The sequence below is a fragment of the Callorhinus ursinus genome, unplaced genomic scaffold, assembly GCF_003265705.2.
Source record: "Callorhinus ursinus isolate GAN/ISIS: 27379988/994484 unplaced genomic scaffold, GSC_fseal_2.0 scaffold18, whole genome shotgun sequence".
Taxonomy (NCBI): Eukaryota; Metazoa; Chordata; class Mammalia; order Carnivora; family Otariidae; genus Callorhinus; species Callorhinus ursinus.
This window is the reverse complement of record NW_027397080.1, coordinates 13,415,603-13,439,492: the sequence shown is the minus strand read 5'-3', so window position 1 is coordinate 13,439,492 and position 23,890 is coordinate 13,415,603. Positions and strand designations below refer to the sequence as shown.

The following is a 23,890-nucleotide window of genomic DNA, read 5'->3' as shown; positions in this document are numbered from 1 at the left end:
ATGAACAAACAATGAATCATGGAACACTACACCAAAACAAATTATGCAATATATGGTGATTAACATAACAATAAAAAATTTAAAAAAAACAAAAAAAAATAATAATGGGATGGAAATAGCTCCAGAAGAATAAATGATAACCATTGGACAACGGTGTTGCACTTGTACATTTCTATGACAAATATGTCCAGTGAAAACAGAGGCTGCAAATGCACATATATAGTGAGATCTCTTCTATGTGTGTATTTGAATGTAAACAAAAGGCAGCCTGAATGGGTGAGAAAGTTAGCAGCAATATCTGTGCTTGTGAGATCTGGGGGTGGCCATCCCTTTTCCCCATGCTGGCTTTAATTTCATTTACGTGCATTTTCTAATTTTTCTTTTCTTTTTCTTTTAAGATTTTATTTATTTATTTGACAGAGAGAGAGAGCACAAGCAGGGGAAGTGGCCTGCAGAGGAAGAAGGAAAAGCAGGCTCCCTGCTGAGGAGGAAGGCCCACTCAGGCCTCGATCCCAGGACCCTGGATCACGACCTGAGCCGAAGGCAGACGCTTAACCCACTGAGCCACCCGGGCACCCCTCAAATTTTTCTAAATTAACTTCAGATCTGAGGGGGATAAAGAGAATTGAGTTCAGAAGAACAGCGTCTAATGACAAGGAATTCCAGAAAGAGACTAGAAGACATGTTAGTCCTACAGAAATGGTCTAAAAACACTGACCCTCAAAGGGAAGGGGTCTCAGGGTCTCCAGCTGGTCATTCCCACAATGCAAATTTCCTTCCTTCCTTCCTTCTGTCTCCATCGAGACTCCAGTTGGAGAAGCAACCCCTGTCAGGCTACAAAGTGTGCCCCCCCCACACACACACACACAGAGACAAGAGAGACAGAGAGACAGGCGAAGAGATAGGGAGCAAACCAGCCTTACATTATATACCTAATAGGGGTCACTCCCGGAATCCATGCCTAGACAACTCAGCCCCTAGGCGACTTTCTGTGTCTTTCCAGGCTGAAAAGCAAGTAGTCATTTTAAAATAGCAGCTTCTCTTGCCAAACCAAAAATTAAGGCCTGTCTCACCAGGCAGCCTTCTACATTATTAATGGCTACATTATTAATGGCTAAGAGACCGTTAAAACCTGCCTGGTCCTGCCCATCTCTGCCTGGGCCCTATGCCCTGAAAGATTCAGAAAGTCCCAAGTAGATGTGCTATCAGGACCCTAACTCCATATGCCTTGGCTTGCTCCTCCCCTCATTTTCCGGGGATCAACCCGAAACTCAAGGGTGAGCAATGAGCTCAAGGTCACCCACCTAGTGGACTGCCAAACTCAGCTCCGATGCTGGTCTCCTGGGCCTTTTCTTTTCTTTCTTTTTTTAAAGATCTTATTTATTTATTCATCAGAGAGAGAGAGAGAGAGGCAGAGGGAGAAGCAGGCTCCCAAGTAGCAGGGAACCCAATGCGGGACTCAATCCCAGGACCCCGGGATCATGACCTGAGCCGAAGGCAGACGCCCAACCATCTGAGCCACCCAGGTGCCCTCCTGTGCCTTTTCCACTCGGCTGTTTAGGAGGGCTGATCTGACAGTGGACGATTCTGCACAAGCAAGGGCGATCGGCCTGACAGGTGTCACCAGTAGCGTGCCATTCAGTGTCCACCAACTGGCCCCAGGGTGAAAAGACAGCTTGGGTCTGCAGCGTTTGCTGATTTCCTTGGTGTGAACCCTCTTACTGTGGCTGATTTCATGCTGGTTTCCAACTCTGCATCAGCTTGCTTGAACAGTCTGCTCTCAAGTGAGCCGACTGCAGCATACCTTCCCGCGGGCCTGCAGACCCAGGGTTCTGGTATCTTCTAAGTCAAGTCTGGCCTCTGTCCCACCTCAGCAGTCCCCTGTTATTAAAAAAAAAAAAAAAAGTTACTTGTAAAGCATTATGTGGAGGCAATGTGAGCAGAATGGGACAGAAACTTGGGAGTCTCATAGCCTGGCTTCCCAACGGCAGTCCCACCACTTAGGACCAGTGCTACTAATTAAGCCACCTCACCGACCTGGGCCTCAGTTGCCTCACCTGTAAAACCGGGCTATTGATACCTGACCGGGTTGTTGTAAGACATAAATGAGGTAATATTCGTGAAGTACTTGACAATGAGTCGATAAATCTGACTTCCTTTTATGCATTACCACGAGTAGTTGCTTATGCTATAACACAATTTGCAAAAATCAGACCACCAAACTCCTCCTGTGCAGGAATTATTATCAGGAATGCACCAGTTGCTTGGGATGGAGGTGGGGGAGATTAACAGAGGAGAGCTGAAGGACCTTTGAAGGGTGATGAAAATATTATCTTGAGAAGGGTGGGTTACCTGGTGTATGCCTTTGTCAGAACCCATCTGACTGCATACTTACGAGCTGAGGATTTCATTCTATGGAAATTTAACTCTATTAAGAATTGAAGGGATGCCTGGGTGGCTCAGTCAGTTGCACGTCCAGCTCTTGATTTCGGGGTCGTGGGATCAAGCCCTGCATTGGGCTCTGCACTCAGTGTGGAGTCTGCTTGCCCCTCTCCTTCTGCTCCTCCCCCTGCTCTGTCTCTCTCTCAAATAAATAAATAAAATCTTAAAAAAAAAAAGAAATGAAAAAAGTGGGGACGGGGCATGATTATGATTACAACTGACTTTCAAAAGCATACACATTAACAAGCGGACATGAGGAAGAGCTAGGTGAACAGCTTCACTGGGCCAGGACAAAACCCTCCTCTTAAACCCAGGGCCCTGGGTTTAGGCCAGGGTACTACTCTGTTGTGGGCCATCATCCCAACCCCAGCCCCCATCTCTCCATCCGGTCACTGCTCCAAGACCACACACCGAGGGAACCAGAAGTCAGTGTTCAGTCAAGACTTTCATTGCGGGACACCTGGGTGGCTCAGTCGGTTAAGCGTCTGCCTTCCACTCAGGTCACGATCCCAGGATCCTGGGGTCGAGCCCCTCATCAGGCTCCCTGCTCAGCGGGGAGTCTGCTTCTCCCTCTCCCTCTGACCCTCCCCTCTGCTTGTACTATTGCTACCTCTCTCTAATGAATACATAAAAAAAATCTTAAAAAAAAAAAAAGATTTTCATTGTGCATGGGATGCTCAACCCAGGCAGTGTGACTCAGCTGAAAAACCTCACCCTATAGAGCTGGATGTTGGACAAAGTTTATCTGACAGAGATAGTAATCAACCTGAGCATGCCTTTGAAAGACCATGAAGCAATGCCTTCCTACTTCCTGGGTTCCTAGAGCCAGTGCCCTGAGTGCCGTGTCAAATCCAACCCTCCCCAACCCACTGGCATCTGTTATCTGACCAGAGACTGTTGCCAAGAGACCAAAGGCTTAGGAAGCCCAAAGGAAACCTGTCCTGCAGTCCTCAATATTAACAGAAAAAAAAAAAGGATGTGAGAAACATTCTCCTGATAAGAAACCAACAAGATCTGGCCTTATTCATATCCTTTCCTACAAAAAAGCAAGCAAACTAAAGTGCCACAAAGAAGGTAGAAAGCAGCAGTTATTTCAAGATGAAAAATGAGTAATTAGTAAAATGAGCAGAACTTCCCTTTCCTGTCATTCAGAAGACACTTGGCCTAAGACCCTAGCCAATATAAATTCTTTCTGATCGTGTTCCCATTTCATTTCCACAGATTTTAATCTGGATACCAAAAGATGAGCAAAAGAGTTCAATATTAAGATTTAGCTTTTAAAGAGCACACTTAGCATGATGAGCACTGAGGAAGGTATAGAATTGGTCAATCACTATATTGTACACCCGAGACTAATGTAACACTATATGTTAACTCTACAGGAATGAAAATGAAAAAGCTGAATAAAATTTTTATTTTTTTTAAATTTTTTTCATCTTTTTTTGCTGAATAAAATTTTTTAAAAAAATTTAGCTTTTAAAAAGAGTCTAAAGTGGTTTACTTAGTTATCTACTGTGAACGAACAATTAACAGAAATGTCTAAACATCTAATTATACTGCACTTAAAAAAATGTTTACAGTAAAGAATAATAGAGCAATCGGTTGTTAACTCTTTTTATCCGTAAAGGTAATGTGTTTATAGTGTTTCCCTGTTTTTCTGGGAAAGTAATAAAAAATTACATGCTACTAATTTGGGAAAGTATCTCAACAAGAGTTTTTGTGTGGACTCCTATCAAAAACCCACATTTCTGGTACGAGCAATGGCGCCCTTCAGGGTTAAGACCCAGCCCGGACCCCACAGCCCAGGAGCCAGCAAGAAGTGTTCCCTTTCCAGGAGTTGGCTCCTTATGCACACTCAGCAGTCCTGGTGTAAGTTTAAGCACTTTCTGAAGCCATCAGTGCTTCACGTAGAGGCACGTCTGCTGGAAAAGATTTTCGGTCCAAGCAGAGTCCTCCTCCCGGGATTCGAGCGGGAGTTCAAAGTCCTGCTCCAAATGAGAAAGCGCAACTCCGAGGGCAAGGTTGAAATCTTCGTCATGGGGAGACGCCGGTACCGCAAGCGTGCCAAAAGGCTGATTCGCTTTTTGGCCGTGAAGCCGCGAAGGAAGCCGTGCGAAGGCACGATGATGCTCAGCCTGGAAACCATGAAGTCTCTTGAAAAAGAGAATGTTCATTCCAGTGCTTTCCTCTCCACCACAGTGATGAGCAGCCTGGATGAAGCCATGCAGTCACTGGAAATAAGTCAGGAGACTGTCCAGGAACCTGTTACCAAAACAGTGTGATTTTTGTGATTAGAATCTTAGTGCAAGGGGTTCAGTCTGGGTCAGGAGCCTTACCCTTAGAGCCCATTCTGTACTCTGCCTTTGTTCCTGTGGCTAAGGGGAAATAAGTATTGTTGGTGGTCTATACACCTTTTTCCTTGCTAAACAAATAGACAGTTGTTTAAAGATTCAAACGTGAGTTATAATAAAAAATAAACTTTAAAAAACATATATAGATAGAGATTAGTATTGTCAAGAAAGGCAGTCTTGCTTTGCATGCTCCAAGAAGGGAAAGAGCTAAGAATTAACAAATGGTTGGTTCTGCTTTTTCACAGTGTTTCGTACTAGGTGGGTATAGCTAGGACCTTTAATGTTCCAGGGAGCTTTTGTAGATAAGGAAGAACTTTACTGTTTATTCTTTCATTAATGCTAATTTTGAAAAAAAATGTTACATTGATATTAAACAAGCTTTATAACCCCCCCCCCAAAAAAAACCCACATTTCTTACCCTAGGACACAGTCTGTGGTGCTCTGTTATCTACAAAATGCAATTCTGAGTAAAAATAACCTGATTTGCCGATTGGATATTGCAGAATATAAATTCCCTACTGGCTTTAAATAAGAAACGTGTAAACAAGTTGGCTACCTGTACTGAATTTATTCCATTGGTGAACACATTTCAGTTTATCTGTTTCAAAAATAACTCAAGATTGAGTTTTGGATACTCACATCTGCTGTGAAAATCCATCAAGTGACATTTAGGAAAACATTATTTTTAAACGGCTTGCTTTTATTTTTGTTTTGAAAGTACACGTATGGGGCGCCTGGGTAGCTCCGTCGTTAAGCGTCTGCCTCGGCTCAGGTCGTGATCCCAGTGTGTTGGGATCGATGCTCCCTGCTCGGTGGGAAGCCTGCTCCTCCCTCTCCCACTCCCCCTGCTTGTGTTCCCTCTTGCGCTGTGTCTCTCTCTGTCAAATAAATAAATAAAATCTTAAAAAAAAAAAAAAAGAAAGCACATGTGTGTTGAGAGCTGTGATTTATGCTAGAAATTGACACCATGGTCTGAATGTTTGAATAAGCACCAAAGTTGCTTCAATTTTCTCCAGGGGCAAGCTAAATTAGATCTTGTGTTACCAGAGGTTACTCAGCCTGAGAAATGTGTGTGTTGTGATTGACTTTCCAGTTTTGCTTTCTGCCCCAAAATGCCTTGATGGGGAACAAACCGAAGGACAATAAAAAGGGCAAAAGATAGCCGTGGCCCCGAGGACCACCAATGTTCTCTGTCATCAGGAAGCAGAAGGACGGCAGGCATATCTGGGGGAAAAAAAATCTCCAGACACAAATTGCAGTCATCATGAGTAAACAGGAATAGCAATAAAAGACTTTACATGGCGAAGGTCACAGATTAAGAAGGTCTTGGAAAGTAATTCAGCTGCAGAGGGATCTTTGTTCCTGTTGGTACTGGCCACAGCTTTCAGGGCCCTCCAACCTCCGGGCTCCTGAGTGTAGTCTGAGCGGCCATTTTGTAATCATTATGGTGCTGGATTCCCAAGTGAGGCAAAAGGGGTTGCCTGCTTGTGCCAGGCATGGGGCGGGTGCGGAGCAGCTCATCAGAGGCCGACGGGCACATTTCACCTTCACTTCGCTTTGGGCTAAATCCAATAAACGTTCACAAACTGAATGTTACTACTCGCCTTTGAAAAAAATTGTTCCGCCTCCTAATATTTTACTCAGGGCACTTAAAAGACAAATGTTAGCCAATGGGTCTTGAAATGTTTTGGTGAGAAATATTTTTTTCCATACTTCATTTAAAAAAAAAGATTATTTATTATTTTAGAGAGAGAGTGAGCAGAAGAGGGGAGAGGTAGAGGGACTCTACCTCAGCACTCCATGCTGAGTGCACAGAGCCTGAGGCTGGGTTTGATCTCAGGACCCTGAGATTGGATGTTTACCTGACTGAGCTACCCAGGTACCTCTCCATATTTAAAAAAAAAAATTTATATTCAATATCCAGCTTTTCAAAATGGATAAGACTTAAAAGAAGTACAATTACATTTTACTTTTAACATTTGTTAGTGAAAAAGTTTTTATTTTATATGGCTACATTTTTTAAAAAAGATTTTTATTTATTTATTTTTCAGAGAGAGAGAGTGAGCGAGCACAAGCAGGGGGAGCGGCAGGCAGAGCAGGTAGAGGGAGAGGGAGAAGCAGGCTTCCCGCTGAGCAGGGAGCCCGATGCGGGGCTCGATCCCAGGACCCTGGGATCATGACCTGAGCCATAGGCAAATGCCACCCAGGTGTCCTGATATTGCTACATTTTAATATTAATACCATGTGCTTTTCAAAATTGTTGTGAAGTGTTTAGACACCTCACTGGTGTCTAAAGCATTCTTTATTGCCTATTTTAACACAATCAGATGTCAGGGGTGGGGGGGAAATGAAGATACCACTAAGAAACTGACCCAAAAGGAAAAGAGAGAGAAATTAAGACATTTGGAGGTTAGACTGAGAGCATCTAACCAGCATTCCAGGAGTGGAGAATGGGGCAAACGGCAAAGAGACCGCACTGGAAGAAACAAGGGGTGAGGATTTTTCCAGAATAGAAGAAAGATATCGGTCTTCAGGTTGAAAGTACCCAAGTACTGAGCAGCTTCAATGAAACTAAGCCCTCAAACTGATAGCAGTGGGCAGCTCTGAAATGGTTGGGATTGGCATGATGCTCAAAGCAGATTTTAGCCTTAGCGGTAATGCATACATTTTTAATAAGGAGATTGGATTTGTGTGTTTCATATGCAGTCAGGAACTATTTTTATTTTTTTTAATTTTTTTTAAAGATTTTATTTATTTATTTGAGAGAGAGAAAGAGAGAGCGAGCATGAGAGGGGGAAGGGTCAGAGGGAGAAGCAGGCTCCCCGCTGAGCAGGGACTCGATCCCGGGACTCCAGGATCATGACCTGAGCCGAAGGCAGTCGCTTAACCAACTGAGCCACCCAGGTGCCCCCAGGAACTATTTTTAAAAGAAACTAACCAGACTCAAATGTTGAGTTTCTAACTGGGAAGCCAATCAGTTGGAAGGCAGGGAGAGGTCTTCGGTGAGTAGCCACTTGGATCACCACAGAGGATCTCTGCCCTGGAGATGCCAATGCTGGGGTGGAGACAGAACCACAGAAAAGTACACTGTGGAAGGTCTCGAAATAGATGGAGATGGAGACATCAGTTTCTGGCAGCTCCTGTTCACGGTGTGCTGATAATGTCAGGTGCTCACGAGCCGTAGCTGATCTCAATCTCATGCTAATCCTGCAGGCTGGACTAACGTTGTGTCCACCTTACGGATAAAGAATCTAAGGCTTAGGAAGAGGAAGGGGGTTGTTTGAGGATAGGGTCATATGCTAGTATTCACACTAGCTAACATTTATTGAATGCTCACTACAAAGCAGGCACGAAGAACTTCTTATAGGCATGTATTAAACTCAGTTAATCCTCCCAAGAACCCTATAAGGCAGTACTAGCTTGTCCCATTCTACAGATGAAGAAACTGAAGCCCAGATGTGTCAAGACCCAGGTATGTTAAACAAGTCAGTGGTAGAGCTAAGATATAAATTCCATCTGAACAGAGCTTATGCCCTTAATTTCATAATATTTTGCCTCTGAGGTGAGGAGAGAGAAGCAGCTAGGAAGTAATCTGTATTTGAGGATGAGGAGTTCAGGATGGAGCAGGGCAGGACACATTATTATATTATTATTATTATTTTTTTTTTAAGTGAGCTCCATGCCCAACGTAGGGCTTGAACTCACGACCCTGAGATCAAGAGTCGCGCGCTCCACTGGCTGAGCCAGCCAAGCGACCCAGGGCAGGACACTTTTGAACAGATCTGAAGGGTGAGTAGGATTTGGCAGGGGAGAGCTAGAAGGAAGAGCATCCTAGCAGAAGACAAAGCAGGGGGCGGTGTGAGGAGTGGAGTGTGGAGCAGGAGGGAGGCGTCCCATTGAGGGGAGGGTCTCTGATGGTCTCTTAAGTGCCTGAGCTTTAATCTCAGAGTGTGAAGAAGTAACCCACCTGCTGTGTTCTCAGTTTCTTTCTCTGGTTTATGGAGATGGTAAAAGGACCCACCTCGCGGGTCTCTTGGGAGGATTCAGCAAGATAATATGCTGAAAACATGTGCATGGTGCCTGGCATCGCCTAAGTCCCGATACATGTCAGTTCTAATGATTAATTATTACACCAGAAAGTATGGTTGCCCTTTATGCTTCTGTACGAGGCACAAGACTTTGTTTCAAGTGATGGGAACTCAGGTCAGACAAATGTGTTTTGTTCTGTTTTGTTTTGGAAGACCTCACACTGCCACAAAAAGCATAAGGGTCTAGCTTGCACCAGTTTCAGGGACAGCCAGATCCAAGGGCTGTGACTCAGCCAAATCTCACCTCTGCTTCTCTCTGCCTGGACTCTAGTCTCTTAAACATCTGCTGGGCTCATGGCGGCCAGCAGCTATGGAAGCTTCCATCTTTACCTCCCAGCAGGAAATCAGTAATGACTTTCGAGCTCTGTTTTCATAATTTGGGAGGTGGTTCTGATATAAGAGGGCCACGGAGGAAGGGGCCTCTAAGACTGGGGAGCACCCACTCGAAACACATGGTATATGCGAAGGAAAGAGGGACAGAACCATTTCCCAGAAGAGTGACATGTACTCCCGGACAGACCAAATGAGTTTACCCACACTTCACTCACTTTCAAAAAAAGTACACCCTTGGGGCGCCTGGGTGGCTCAGTCGTTAAGCGTCTGCCTTCGGCTCAGGTCATGGTCCCAGGGTCCTGGGATGGAGCCCCACATCGGGCTCCCTGCTCGGCGGGAAGCCTGCTTCTCCCTCTCCCACTCCCCCTGCTTGTGTTCCCTCTCTCGCTGCGTCCCTCTCTGTCAAATAAATAAATAAAATCTTAAAAAAAAAGTACACCCTTGCATATATTGCTTTTTGCACCATAACAGAATCAATGTCCTTTGTATAGCAAGTTTTACACCATAACCAGACTCTGTGTGTGCATGCCTGTGGAAAACTTGTTTTTCTCTCTGGAATCTTGTAACATCTTCTCTTTGTCCCTATTGTTCTGAAATTTCCTGCCAATGTAACTTGGCATAGGCCAATTTTCATCTACTTTTCTGGGAACTTAGTGGGCCTCACCCTGGTAACCAATGTTCTTTGGAGTTCTTGAATTGTTTTCTTAGAGGATTTCCTCCCCTCTGTTTCCTCTGTTCTTTCTGGAACTCCTGAAATGGAGATAGTAGACCTCCTAGACTGGCCCTCTAAGTTTCTGATAATTTCTCTGTTATTTTCCATCTCTGTTCTTTTGCTCTACTTTCTGTGACATTCCCACACCAGGATTTACAGCTCTTCTGTTCTAATCTTCCTGGATGTTATCATAATTTTAATTCCAAGAGCTGTGTTCTATGTGCGTAAGACATCATTTGACACAGAAGAAAGGTTTGAATTTTTTTTTTTAAAGCATCTCCTTATGCAAAATACAGAACAAAGTTCCTTTTATGAGATTGGTTTTCACAGTATCAGGTCCAGCTCAAGAAGGTAGTTTCAACTCCAAACAATTAGTAGCTAAAACCAAGGCGCCTTTGTGCAATTGCCAAAGCACTGGTTTTCCTGGCTTGTGTGTAACTAGTCAACACCGCATCTTGGACCAAAGGAAACATTACATTTGGAAGCGCTGGAAATGAGAAAGGTGTTACTTTAGACTAACATCGTGCCGCCGGTGGGCACATTGACAGTAAAGCTTTCCCCGGAGACTGATGACCCTATGGATCTTACTAACTGCTGTATTTATGTGATATCAGTTAGAATCCCGAAAAGAGAAATGTCTGGAAGAACTTCCAAAGTTCCAAGACAATGTGCTGGGATGAAACATTCAAAGTGGTAACAAATATTTTGAAACACATGAGATACTCTGGAAACAATGTGTAAGTCTGGGTGCTGATGGTATAGAGGTATCAAGAATTCCCTCCGGGAGGGGCACCTGGCTGACTCAGGCCAAGAAGCATGTGACTCTTGATTTCAGGGTCGTGAGTTCAAGCCCCATATTGGGGGCAGAGATTACTTAAGTAAATAAAACTTAAAAAAAAAATTCCCTCTGAGAAACATGAGGCAGGTGATATTTGTCTTACTCTGAGAAAAGCTTTTCTGTGTAAGCATGTAAAAGTTTGCCTAGAGATCTGAATTCCATGTTAAATGAAGATATTGAAGGGGCGCCTGGGTGGCTCAGTCGGTTAAATGTCTGCCTTCGGCTCAGGTCATGATCCCAGGGTCCTGGGATGGAGCCCCATGTCGGGCTCCCTTCTCAGCGGGGAGCTTGCTTCTCCCTCTGCCCCTGCTTGTGCTCTCTCTCTCAAATAAATAAATAAAATCTTTTTTAAAAATGAAGTTATTGAAAATGATGAATCTGGGGCGCCTGGCTGGCTCAGTCAGTGCAGCATGTGACTCTTGATCTCCGAGTTGTGAGTTCAAGCCCCACGTTGGGCATGGAGCCTATTTTAAAAAAATAAAAATAAATAAAATAAAATAAAGAAAAAAATATGATGAATCTAACTAATCCAAGCCACTACAATCCCTTCTATTTTTGATCAGAATATCACTTCTAATATTTCATATCAAAGTACATAGGTTTCCAAGAGATAAATTTTATGGCTCAAATAAAGACTTTTTGTGAATAATTCTTACTGCTCAGATTTGTCGAAGGTTACTATTGTCCTTGTAAAAGGTTTTATTCATCTGACCTCTTTTTGACCAAAAATTTCAAAGAGGACATGAAAATAGTTAACCGGTACTTAAAACGTTCATAAATTCGAGCAAAATTCAACTTTGGGAAGCAGAGATTGAAAATGGTGTGTCGGTGGTATGAAAACCAGGAGAGGGATCTGAGGTCTACTCATCCAACACAGCATTTCCGCAAGGCTCCAGTGCCTGGCCCCCTCTTGTGGAGACCAGAGCCGCTTGGCTCTACCAACCCCAGACCTTTGGAGTCTGCTTCTCCGCGGTGCCCTTGCTGGTGTAGATTCAGCTCAATCGACTTTCTTCTCCTTTTCGTCAGAAGGGACCCAGACTAAGTGTGTGTACAGTCTGCCACACTTACCTGGGAGTAGACAGTGCTTTTTCAAACTCTTTTGCACTTTTTTAAACCAGAGAATCTGGTTTCAGAGGGAAGCTACTTGGAAGTCCAATATATTAAAAAGTACAGTTGCTTTGGTTGGAGTAGGAATGAGGCGCTCTTCACTTGGGATGCTTTCTATTTTGGAGTCCAATGAATGGGCAGCAATCATAAGATTTTTCTAAGCCAGGCCCTGCACTAGCTCCTGAGGATGCGGATGTGGACAATGAAGTCTTTGTCCTCGGGGAGCTCAGGGTCCAGTGGTAGAGACAGACAAGTATATGAAGAATTACAAGGTTTCTGGTTGCTGAAATGAGAAATGGAGGGGCGCATCAGGAGGGGATTATCTCTCAGTTGATGGAAACCCACTCAAACTGGCTTAGGCAGAAAAGGTGGGGGCGGGGTTTTTTAAGAATGATCGGAGTGCAAGTGATGGGTTCCCAGGGCCAGATTTGCGGGCAAGAGGCTCTGGACCCAGAAAGCAGCAAAGCCTCTCGTCGTCTGCCAGTGGCCCTCTGGCGGTCACTTGGGCCCTTTCTGGGGGCTCTGCCAGTCCCCCGCGGGAGTCAGCCTTAGCTCTCTTGTTTCCAACACCTCTCTGCAATCTATGGCAAGTTCTGTGGGCTTTCCCCTCAAAATACGTCCAGAATCTGACCCTTCCCACCAACTCCACTGCTATCCCCTAGGTCCAAGCCACTGGCACCTTGGGCCTGGAACCTTGCCGTGGCCTCCTAAGGGGACCCCAGATTCTGCCCCTGTGGCTTCTTGGCCTGAATCTCCCACTCCTGTCCCCTTCCCCATGTTGCTGCTGCCACAGTTTCCCCCTCAGGGCCTCGGCTCTGACCATTGCCTCTCCCTGGGTTGTTCTCGCACCCCCCACCCCGCCATGTGACAGCCTCCTGTCTTCCTTCAGATCTTTTTTTTTTTTTTTTTTTAAGTAGGCTCCACACCCAGCATGGATCCCAATACAGGCCTTGAACTCTCGACCCTAAGGCCAAGATCCGAGCTGAGATCAACAAGCGTGCTTAACCGACTGAGCCACCCAGGAGCCCCATCTTCCTTCGGATCTTTACCATTTCAGTACCTGCCCTCTCCTGCCCCTACACTTCCTACCCCACTTCCTAGCTTTTGTTCTTTTTCCTCCTTCGCTCCTACCACCACTTATTATTTTTCTTATATCCCTTATGGTCTCTTCCCTACTAAAATGTACCCTCTAAGAGAGCAGGGATTTCGGCTTTCGTGTTCCATAGATGCATCCCGAGCACACGGAATAGTGCCTGACACACCGTTGTGGCTTGGTGAATATTTATTTATTTATTTATTTTAATTTATTTATTTTTATGTAATCTCTACGCCCAACGTGGGGCTCGAACTCATGACCCCGAGATCAAGAGTCGCACGCTCTTCTGACTGAGCCGGCCGGGCGCCCTGTTTAGGGAATATTTATTGAGTCAGTGAAAGTCTGGTCTCTCTTTTCTCTGTGTAGCCTCCCTTCCCTTCCTCCGCCTCCTCTTCACCCTCCCCCTTTCCTTCCCCCTTCTTCTTCCTTTCCTCCTCCTCCTTCTTGCTTTCCTCAGCATCTGGTGGTAAATTGCTGGGTCAGTTCTGGAGCTCTGTGATAAATTCCAAATTCTCAGCCCAAGGACTCCGACTGACCTAGTTTCAGCCAAGTTTTCAGCCCGGGACCCATCAGCTCTGGCCTCTGGGATGCATAGACCTATATCCACACACTTCTCTGTCGTACGGGTCAGTTCCCAGAGAATCAGAGCTGGACAGCTGGCCCCAAAAGGCGCTGTGAGTGTGAAGAAGCGACCTAAAATTTATCTAGACAGTGGTAGCAGCCACCTAGATTTTCTTAAACCAGAAGCAAAACAGAACAATAAAGTCCTTTGTGTTTTTGGTTCCCTTTTACATTTGTGGCAAAAATGCCAGTCAAGTTTCCTGCCACATTCAACTTCCCCTTTTGACTTAAGCTGGCTTGGCTCTCACAGTCCTTCCTAGGGCGGTCCTGGCCAGCAAGGAGTGGCTAGGATGGATCCCTGGCCTGAGGGACACCAGTCTTTTTGTTGGGTTGAGCCAAAGAAGACTCTTTCCCGAGGACTTGAGCACAGGGACCCAAAGGCCACGGTCAGCTGGTGGTGGGCTCCAGGGTGGAAAGGTCCTGGTGTAGAGTCGGGACTGTAGCTGGCCGAGGGCATGCTGTGGGGAGGCCAAAGTGAGGAAGAACAGCAACTAACCGAAAGTGGTAGCCTTTGGTCTGCAGACAGGAGAAGCAAGGAGCCCCCTGAGCACAGCGGAGACAAGAGACAGGGCTGCCTCAGAGAGAGGGAAACAGAGAAGCTCTCCGACAGCTTTTCACTTCTTCCTTCCACTCACTCAACAACCCCTGAGCCTCTCGTCCTTGCTTGGAGCTGTGCCAGTCACTAGTGATGTGGGCAAACGAGACAGAAGGGAGTTTTCCCTTGTGGAGCTTGTACTCCAGTCAGGGAGAAAACCATGAAACAGAGTCATAGGGATAATTAATTCATTCATTAGCAGCCTAATGACCAACGTGCATTAATGACAAGATGAATTAATTCTTTACAAGGGCTCCAAAGGTAAAATACAGTGTAGTATAAAGACTCATGGCCCAAGATGTCACCGAGTCTGGGGCCTAGGGGAAGGCTTTTCTGCTGGGACCTCAAAGATAAATGGGAGTTAGCTGGGCAAAGAGGAAGGGAGAAGAATATTCTAGAAAGAAGAGATGGGCTGTGCAAAGGCCCTGAGGCAATAAAGAGTATATGGCACATTGAAGAAAACCAGGGCAGTCCAGCGTGGAGCGGGAGTGGGCAGGCAGTAGTGGGTGGGGCCAAGTCAGGGGTTTGGATTTTATTCCAAGGGCTGTGGGAAGCTTTACTTCAAGGGCTCTAAGTGGGGGAGCAGCTTCATGTCACAGGCAATTTAGGAAGGTCACCCTGGAGGCTGGACTAGATGGGCTGACACGGAAAAACATTCAAGACGGATTCTTAAAGAAAAAAGGCAGGTTGCCAAATGAAACATGCAGAACTATCCCAGTTATGAGAAAACAAGCAGACAAAATACAAGTCCGAGTGAAAACACACAGTCGAAGGTCTGAACGGACACATGTATAATCAATCAATAGCATAATTTGCCTTCTCAGGGAGCCACAGACTTGGGATTTGTGAAATTAAACATTGCTGTGGGCTCAGTTTTATTTGAATTTTACAGGGATAGTAAATGTCTGTATTACTTAAGTGACCAAATAAATGTCATTTTAATAAAAGCAAACAAATAGGTTGTTTTTTCCAGAAGCAAAGTCCAAGGTGAAGATTCTTGTACAGGTGATATATTAAGAAAGGCCCCCCAGGAGAAGCTGGTAAGGGAGTGTGGGAAGCGGGACAGGGATGGGGAAAAGAGCAAACAAAGATGCGGTTTCAGGAAAATGCCGAAGCCGGTAGCCTCTGCCTGATCCCTGTGGGCACTGGGAATTCTGGAGTCGAAGTACCACCTCTGTGTCGTCTTGCCCTGAAGCCATGAAGCTGGGCTTTCCTTTCCATTCTGATCAGTCACTGGCCAAAGCACGCCCATGGTGGGCATGGGAATGGGGCCAGGGCAGGAACTTAAACTCCCAGGTACTTCCAGCTCTCCTGAGGACAAAGTGGCTCCAGTAGCTTAGTCCAGTCTGCACAGTGTGCAGACAGCTCCCTCCCCCCAGCGGGGGAGGGGGTAGGATAGAGCGGGGAGGGAAGCATTGGAAGCTGAATCACCATCATGGAAAGGGGAGGGGCACATAGAAATGATAAAGGGGGGAGGGGCACATAGAAATGATAAAAGGGGGGCGCCTGGGCGGCTCAGTCGGTTAAGCGTCGTCGTCTGCCTTCGGCTCAGGTCATGATCTCAGGGTCCTGGGATCAAGCCCTTCATAGGGCTCTCTGCTCAGCAAGGAGTCTGCTTCTCCCCCTCCCTCTGTCCCTCTGTCCCTCCCCACCCCCGCTCGTGCTCTCTCTCTTGCTGGCTCTCTCTCAAATAAATGAATAAAATCTTAAAAAAAAAAAAAACCTAATATAACACTGTGTGTTAACTAACTGGAATTAAAAGAAAAACTTAAAAACAAAAATAAAAACAAACACAAAGGGCATACTCTGCATATCATTTTTCACTTTCCTCATTTCACACCTTGGAAATGGTGCCATGGCATTACATTGAGATGTTCTTCATTCTTTTCAGTGACTACATAGTATTACTATGTATGGTAATGTAGTACGGAATGACCTAACTTTAAGCATTTCCTTACTGAGGGACATTTAAAGCATCTAGTCTTTACTACAACAAACAAAACTGCAATGAATATTCTTTGTTTATATCTTTGTGTACATGAACAAGTATATATCAAAGTCAGATTTATAGACATGTTTGATCCCAGGTTATACACAGTTAAAAATTTTTTTTTCCTGGGGCACCTGGGTGGCTCAGTCGGTTGGGCATCTGCCTTCAGCTCAGGTCACGATCCTGGAGTCCTGGGATCAAGTCCTGCATCGGGCTCCCTGCTCAAAGGGGAGTCTGCTTCTCCCTCTCCCTCTGCCTACCGCTCCCCCTGCTTGTGCTCTCTCTCTCTCTCTTTGACAAATATATAAATAAAATCTTAAAAAAAATTTTTTTCCAGGGCTTCTGGGTGGCTCAGTCATTGGGCGTCTGCCTTCAGCTCAGGTCGTGATCTCAGGGTCCTGGGATCGAGTCCCACATCGGGCTCCCTGCTCTGTGGGAAGCCTGCTTCTCCCTCTCCCACTTCCCCTGCTTGTGTTCCTGATCTTGCTATCTCTCTCTCTGTCAAATAAATGGATAAATCTTTAAAAAAAATTTTTTTTTCCTAAAGACTTTTAATTTGGGGACGCCTAGGTGGTTCAGTCAGCTGTGTCTGCCTTTGGCTCAGGTCCTGATCCCAGGGTTTTGGGATCAAGTGCCGCATTAGGCTCCTTGCTCAGCGGGGAGCCTGCTTCTCCCCCTGCTTTGTGCTCTCTCTCTCTGACAAATAAATAAATAAAATCTTTAAAAAAAAGATTTTAAATTTTTTTAAGTAATCTCTCCACCCAATATGGGTCTTGAACTCACAACCATGACATCAAGAGTCCCACGCTCTGACCAAACCAGCCAGGTGCCCCCCCCCAACATTTTTAAATAGATATTTGCCAATAGCCTTCCCTAGCCCTGGTACTGAGTTACACTCCCACCAAAAATTACGAAAATCCTGACAGCTTATTTAACTCAGGTAAGGGCATCTTTTGTAGAATTCTTTTACGTCTCTTCGATTGGTGCTTCTGTCTTCCCTGGCATTGAAGCAAAAAGATTATAGTTTATGAAAAGGAAAAGAAAGAATTTTAGGTATAAGATGATTCACAGGAAGTAACAAGTTTGTTTAAACAACAACAAAAAAAGACCACCGCAGTGTGGTAAGTGGACAGAGAGAGACACCAGGGCTTGGGCTCAATTGGGAGATGGTTGGAGGGGTCTTGCAGTTCTCTCAAATCTTTTCACAAACCCCTTTGTATTTGATCGAGGTTGAATGGAACTCAGTTTCTCATAAACAAATAGCCTCCACCAGGTCCCTATCAAAGACCTCGCTCTCCTTGGATGGGAGGGCCATCTGACATTGGCCTTCCTCGAACACACCACCTAATCAGAACAGCATTCCAAGACGGAAACGGAAGGGAGCTCTTCGTATTTGAGGGCCCACCAGGCCCTTGACATCTATCACCTGCATCAGTCTGTGGTGGTGTGCTCAGCCCCCTCCTCCCGCATCCATTCCACACCCAGAGGATGTGTCTGAGCCAATCATGGTAAGTCCATCCCTTAGACAGGGATGGCTCAAGACTGGTCGTGAGACCCAATTCTGTCTGATGGGACCCGAGAGGATTCTGCTGGAGAGCATCTGGGAAACGTTTTCTCCAAACAGAGAGCCACAGACTGGTATGGACTCTCCTCATTCCCTGAACCCTGTGGCACTCAGGTGTGAGCACTAGGAACTGCAGCTCTGTCTTTCTACCGGCCTGAGGATAAAGCCGACCCTGAGACAGGCAGGGCAGAGAAAGCGCCAGAGCCTGCCTCCTGGGCAGCACTGTGGAGTCATCATCGTCGGCCAGCCCAGAAGCTCTCCCCTACCTCTGGACCTTGTTTGATGGGAAATAAGCATCCATGTTGCTGCAACCAGTTTCCATTGGGATTCCTGTTCTGTGCCACAGCTGCACTGGGGCCGATTCAGGCTGGTGTCCTCAACTGTCCCTCACTGCAGTCTTCACGGGTATGCTGCTGAATTTGGATCCATGTGTGCAATGCACTTTCCATGCTTTACCTGAGCACACCTACTGCTAGCTTGATGTCTGGCCGACAGATGGCTGAGAGGTCCAGCAACCCCAGCTGAGGCCCCGGAGAGACGTGTCTTGACTGTAACATGCAAGACCTTGGCCTTCTGAGTATGAAACAGCACGGTGAAGGCAGGAAATCATTCTTCTCAAACAGTGAAACGGTACTAAAAGCCCTTGACCCGACAGGATCCTTGTGAGCACTGTGCACACATCATGCAATATCCAAGTTCCGTGCTCCTCTTGTACTAGAATGACTTCTTTTAATCCTGTCCAGGTTGCTATCAAAAAATTCAAGAATGAATCACTGCCACATAACAATGCTGTGAGCTAATGATGGAGGCTCGAAGAGCTCAGTGTCAGACCTTGAACTTGAACTCAGGCCTGTTTGCCTCCAAAATCTGGCCTCGTTTCAACACAAATTCCCAGGTTCAACAGCATAAAGTCATAATGGAATGGCCAGAGTTTTCTGAAGTAGATTTGTTGTACTGGCCTGCCAGCACTCCTTCCTTATCCTTTTGGGGAATAAAAGCCTCCTTCTTAATTTTTATTTTATTTTTTTAAGGATTTTTATTTATTTTTGCGCACGCGCGCACACACAACAAAAAGAAAGAGAGAGAGCATGCGAGCAGGAGCAGGGTGTAGAAGTAGGCTCCTCGCTGAGCAGGGAGCCTGATGTGGGACTCAATCCCAAGACCCTGGGATCATGACCTGAGCCAAAGGCATATGCTTAACTGACTGAGCCACTCAGGTGCCCTCCTCCGTTTTTATAAGGAACCATTCTATGTGGTTTGACTGATAGGCATTCTAGCCTACCGATGATTCCTGATGATAGGGGTGGGCATGATCATGTCCTGCCCAGCAGGATATCCTATTTACCTAATCTCAGTGACTGGATCAGAGAAAGAATGGGTACTTTCTCTAACTGAGTCTATTAAAGTCCTCCTGAGATATTTTCTCCCAGAGCTTTTGGAGAAAATTGTCTTTTTCTCCTGAAGTTGCTAAGCTAATGCTTGGACTGCTGCAGAGAACCTGTGAAGCAAGAGGAATGAAGATGTCATTTGAGCTCCTGCATCCAATCATACCTGAAATCAATAGCGTTATAGTTTGAGTTTTCTAGTAGCATTTTTCTTCAGTTTATTTGATCTCGGTTTCTTTTTTTTTTTTTTTAAGATTTTATTTATTTGTCAGAGAGAGAGAGCATGCATTAACAGGGGGAGGGGCAGAGGGAGAAGGAGGCTCCACGCTGAGCAAAAAGCCCGATGTGGGACTCCGTCCCAGGACCCCAGGATCATGACCTGAGCCAAAGGCAGGCACTTAATGGAATGAGCCACCCAGGTGCCCCCGATCTCAGTTTCTGCCTCTTTTAAGAGAATCAGTCCTATCATACATTACAGTTCCCAATACTGACACATGTGCTTTTTGAGTCTCTCACATACATGAAGATGCTCTATGTATAACTCGGTCAATACTGAGAACTTGCTTGAGAACTTTAAGATTCCTCTCATTTTACATAAGTACCATGTAAAGAGGTAAGTGGGATTTTGATCCCTTGAGGGCTCTTTTGTTTTTTTTTAATTTTTTATTGTTATGTTAATCACCATACATTACATCATTAGTTTATGATGTAGTGTTCCATGATTCATTGTTTGTGCATAACACCCAGTGCTCCACGCAGAATGTGCCCTCTTTAATACCCATCACCAGGCTAACCCATCCCCCCACCCCCCTCCCCTCTAGAACCCTGTTTGTTTCTCAGAGTCCATCGTCTCTCATGGTCCATCTCCCCCTCCGACTTACTCCCCTTCATTCTTCCCCTCCTGCTATCTTCTTCTTCTTTTTTTTCTTAACATATATTGCATTATTTGTTTCAGAGGTACAGATCTGTGATTCAACAGTCTTGCACAATTCACAGCGCTCACCATAGGACATACCCTCCCCAATGTCCATCACCCAGCCACCCCATCCCTCCCACCACCCCCACCACTCCAGCAACCCTCAGTTTGTTTCCTGAGATTAAGAATTCCTCGTATCAGTGAGGTCATATGATACATGTCTTTCTCTGACTTATTTCACTCAGCATAACACCCCCTTGAGGGCTCTTTTGGAGCACAAAGTCTCATGCCACACCATGGAACTAAAAGGCCTTGGGTTCTCCTTTAGGGTAGAGCAAAAGGAATTGAATGCCAGTCAGAAAGATGATATTAGGCAGTCCTGGGTGGGTATAGTTTATAATCTGTGGCCAGTAGGGTTAATTGCCCAAGCTTTGGGGTTAGTGACTTGGTCTGAATCCCACCTCTTATCACTTCAACTCTATATGGCCCTGGGCAACTCACTCTCCCTCTCTAAGCTCCCGTTTACTCAACTGCAAAATTGGGCTAATAGTGGCAATCCTAAAGATTTCTTTTGACGATTAATAAAATAATACACATAGCTATGACTCATCTTACTTCCAAGCAGCAGAATCCCAAATCAAACTCTCTTTAATCATAAAAAAGAATTTATTGGCTCATATAACTGAAAAGTCCAGGAGGAAGATCTTGCTTCAGGTATAGCTGGATCTAGTGGCTCAAATATCGTCATCAGAAATAACACTGTAGGGGCGCCTGGGTGGCTCAGTTGTTGGGCGTCTGCCTTCAGCTCAGGTCTTGATCCCAGCGTCCTGGGTTCAAGCCCCATATTGGGCTCCCTGCTCGGCGGGAAGCCTGCTTCTCCCTCTGCCACTCCCCCTGCTTGTGTCCCCTCTCTCTGTCAAATGAATGAATAAAATCTTAAAAAAAAAAAAAAAGGAAAAAAGAAACAACCCTGTAGACTCTTTCTTTTGCTCTGACTCCATTGCCAAAAAGCCACGCTAAATCACTTACTTTTCACCACAGCTACTACCCCAGTCCAAAGTCTGTGGTTTCTAGCTTGATGCCTCCTGTCTCCCTTCTTCCTATGCCCCTGCTCACTCCCAGCTTCATCTCCACAGAATGATCTTTTAAAATTGTGAATCAAATCATATGACTCCTTTGCTCAAAGCCTTCCAATAGCTTCTCAGTGTGAAATCCAAATCCCTGTCCATGGCCCACCTGGCCCCTCAAGCTCTGGCCTCTGTCTGACCCAGTGAAGGGTCTTCCTCTTTCACACCACTGCACTGGCCTTCTCGTTCTTCCTCACCCCTAGGCCTTGCTGCCTAACTTCATATATAACGCCCTTGATCTCATCTCTCACAGGTTTCCAGCCCCACAGTTCCAAGTCCAGTAGAAAGAAGAGAGGGCGCCTGGGTGGCTCAGTTGGTTACGCGACTGCCTTCGGCTCAGGTCATGATCCTCGAGTCCCGGGATCGAGTCCCACATCGGGCTCCCTGCTTAGCGGGGAGTCTGCTTCTCCCTCTGACCCTCTTCCCTCTCATTCTCTCTCTCTGTCATTCTCTCTCTCTCAAAAATAAATAAAATTAAAAAAAATTAATAAAAAAAAAAAAAAGAAGAGAGCCCAATTGCCCACCAGTTCGAACACGAGTCCAGGGCTGGCTTTCATTGGCCCAAATTGCATGGTGGGCACATCCCTGAACCAATCACTGTTGCCAAGGGGCTGAGACGCTTTGCTTGGTTAGGCTGAAGTCACCTGCCCACCTGGAGCCAATGGAAGTGCGGGCTGAGTGGAGGAAGACAATTTCCCTGAGAAAAACTGAGGTCCTCTTACCCTGAGGTTGAAATAATGCTGGGCAGCAAAAATAGCATGTGTAGGGGTGCCTGGGTGGCTCAGTCGTTAAGCGTCTGCCTTTGGCTCAGGTCATGATCCCGGGGTCCTGGGATCGAGCCCCGCATCGGGCTCCCTGCTCCGCAGGAAGCCTGTTTCTCCCTCTCCCACTCCCCCTGCTTGTGTTCCTTCTCTCGCTATCTCTCTCTGTCAAATAAATAAATAAAATCTTAAAAAAAAATAGCATGTGTAGTTTTTGGTCTGCACAGTGTCTGACATGTAAGAAGTGATGGGAAAAAAAGAAAAGATCCAGCTTGCACTGCCTGCAAGAACCCCCAGGGGTCTCCTTCATCAACATTCACTCAGTTAACAAAATTTTATTGATATCACTTAATTCCAGGCTTCCTCCAAAGGGACTCTGCTACCCTCTTGAATCAAAATGAGATAATGTAATAGGTTATATGTCTTGTCTAGAACAGTGCCTGGCATTCAATCCACAATATTTATTGGGCTTCTATTAGCACTGGAGAGGAGCTCAGATCACAGCTGTGAACACCACAGGTGATCCCTCTCCTCCTGGGGCTTGTATGTTCTAGTGGAAAAAAGATAGTCAAAAAGAACAATTTGAATGGAGACAAAAGCCATTCATAAGACCGATACCTTGTAGGGAGAAAAATCGAGTGACCTGGGCCTCTTTTTTACTGAATGGCAGCCTTTTGTACCTTTGCAATTGTATACTTGTATTAATCATTTTTTAAAAAAAAAACATTGATCTCATTTTTAAAAGTAACCCCATAAAAAGATATACTATATCCATTACACGAGTAAAGTAAAAAAAATGCTCAGGAGGATGGGGAACAACAGAACTTCTCATGCACTGATGGTGAAAATGTAAAATGCTACAACCACTTTAGAGGACTATTTTGCAGTTTCTTACAAGATTAAATCTATGATCCAGCAATTCCACTCCTTTATCCAAGATAAATAAAAACTCAGGGCCACAAAAAAAATTTGTATAAGAATATTATACAAATGTGGGGTTAATAACAACCCCAAACTGAAAACAATGCGACTGTCTATCAACAGGGGGGAAAAAAAAGCATAAGCAAGTTATGGCGTAGTTATATAATGAAATACTACCCCTCAGTTTCAATCAACTTTTAAAAAAATTACTGATACACCAATATGGATGACTCTCAAAGAAGAAGGAGGAGGAGGAGGAGAGGAGAAAGGATATGGATGAATCTCAAGAAGATTATACCAAATGAAATAAGCCAGATTCAAAAACAACATAGTCTAGGGGCGTCTGGGTGGTTCAGTTAGTTAAGCTCTGACTCTTGATCTCAGCTCAGATCTTGATCTCAGGGTCCTGAGTTCAAGCCCTGCATTTGGGGCTCCACCCTGGGCAGGGAGTCTACATTAAAAAAAAGAAAAAAAAAACCCAACATATTGTACGCTTTAATTTATATTGTTCTAGAACATGCAAAACTTACCTAGTGTGAGAGAAGTGGGTACAGTGGTTGCCTGGGGTCGGGTGTGGGATTCATTGGGAAGGAACTCCAGACTTTCTGTGGGGCTGGAGATGTTCTGTCTTGAAAGAGATGTGGGTTACAGGGGTGTTTTCATTTCTCAAAACTCGTGGTACTGTATGTGTAAGTTCTGTCTGTGCATTTCATCAAAGGTGAGCTGTAACTCACTTTTTTTTAAAAGAAGTAGTTGAATAGGGTAAGTTACCATATACTAGGGAAATGTGCGACAGGCTGACTCCATGCGGGCGTGGGTGTACCCTAGAGGTCAGGGAGGGCCCCCACTAACAAAGTGAGATTTGAAAGGTCCTAGGGGGATGTCAAATTGTCCCTGCGAAGTAGGATGGCGGGGGGGCGAACTCAACACATAAATGTTAGCTTTTTATCAGGGGAGACCTTCCAAAAGCAAGTCTCTAACGTTCACTTTGTGCCTTCAGTTTTAAAGTAGTGTTTTCGCATTTAATCTCACGGGGACCCTTC

At 45.3% G+C, this 23,890-nt stretch overlaps 1 long non-coding RNA gene across 1 annotated transcript; it reads right to left on the bottom strand.

The window, feature by feature from the left end:
* Nucleotides 1-10,187: 10,187 nt before the first annotated feature.
* LOC141374487 (uncharacterized) lies at nucleotides 10,188-23,603 on the bottom strand. Its single transcript, XR_012381414.1, has 3 exons — nucleotides 23,378-23,603; nucleotides 11,833-12,154; nucleotides 10,188-11,228 (listed from the first exon to the last, which is right to left on the bottom strand). It is a non-coding gene; the product is annotated as an uncharacterized lncRNA (long non-coding RNA).
* Between the last annotated feature and the right edge of the window lie 287 nt (nucleotides 23,604-23,890).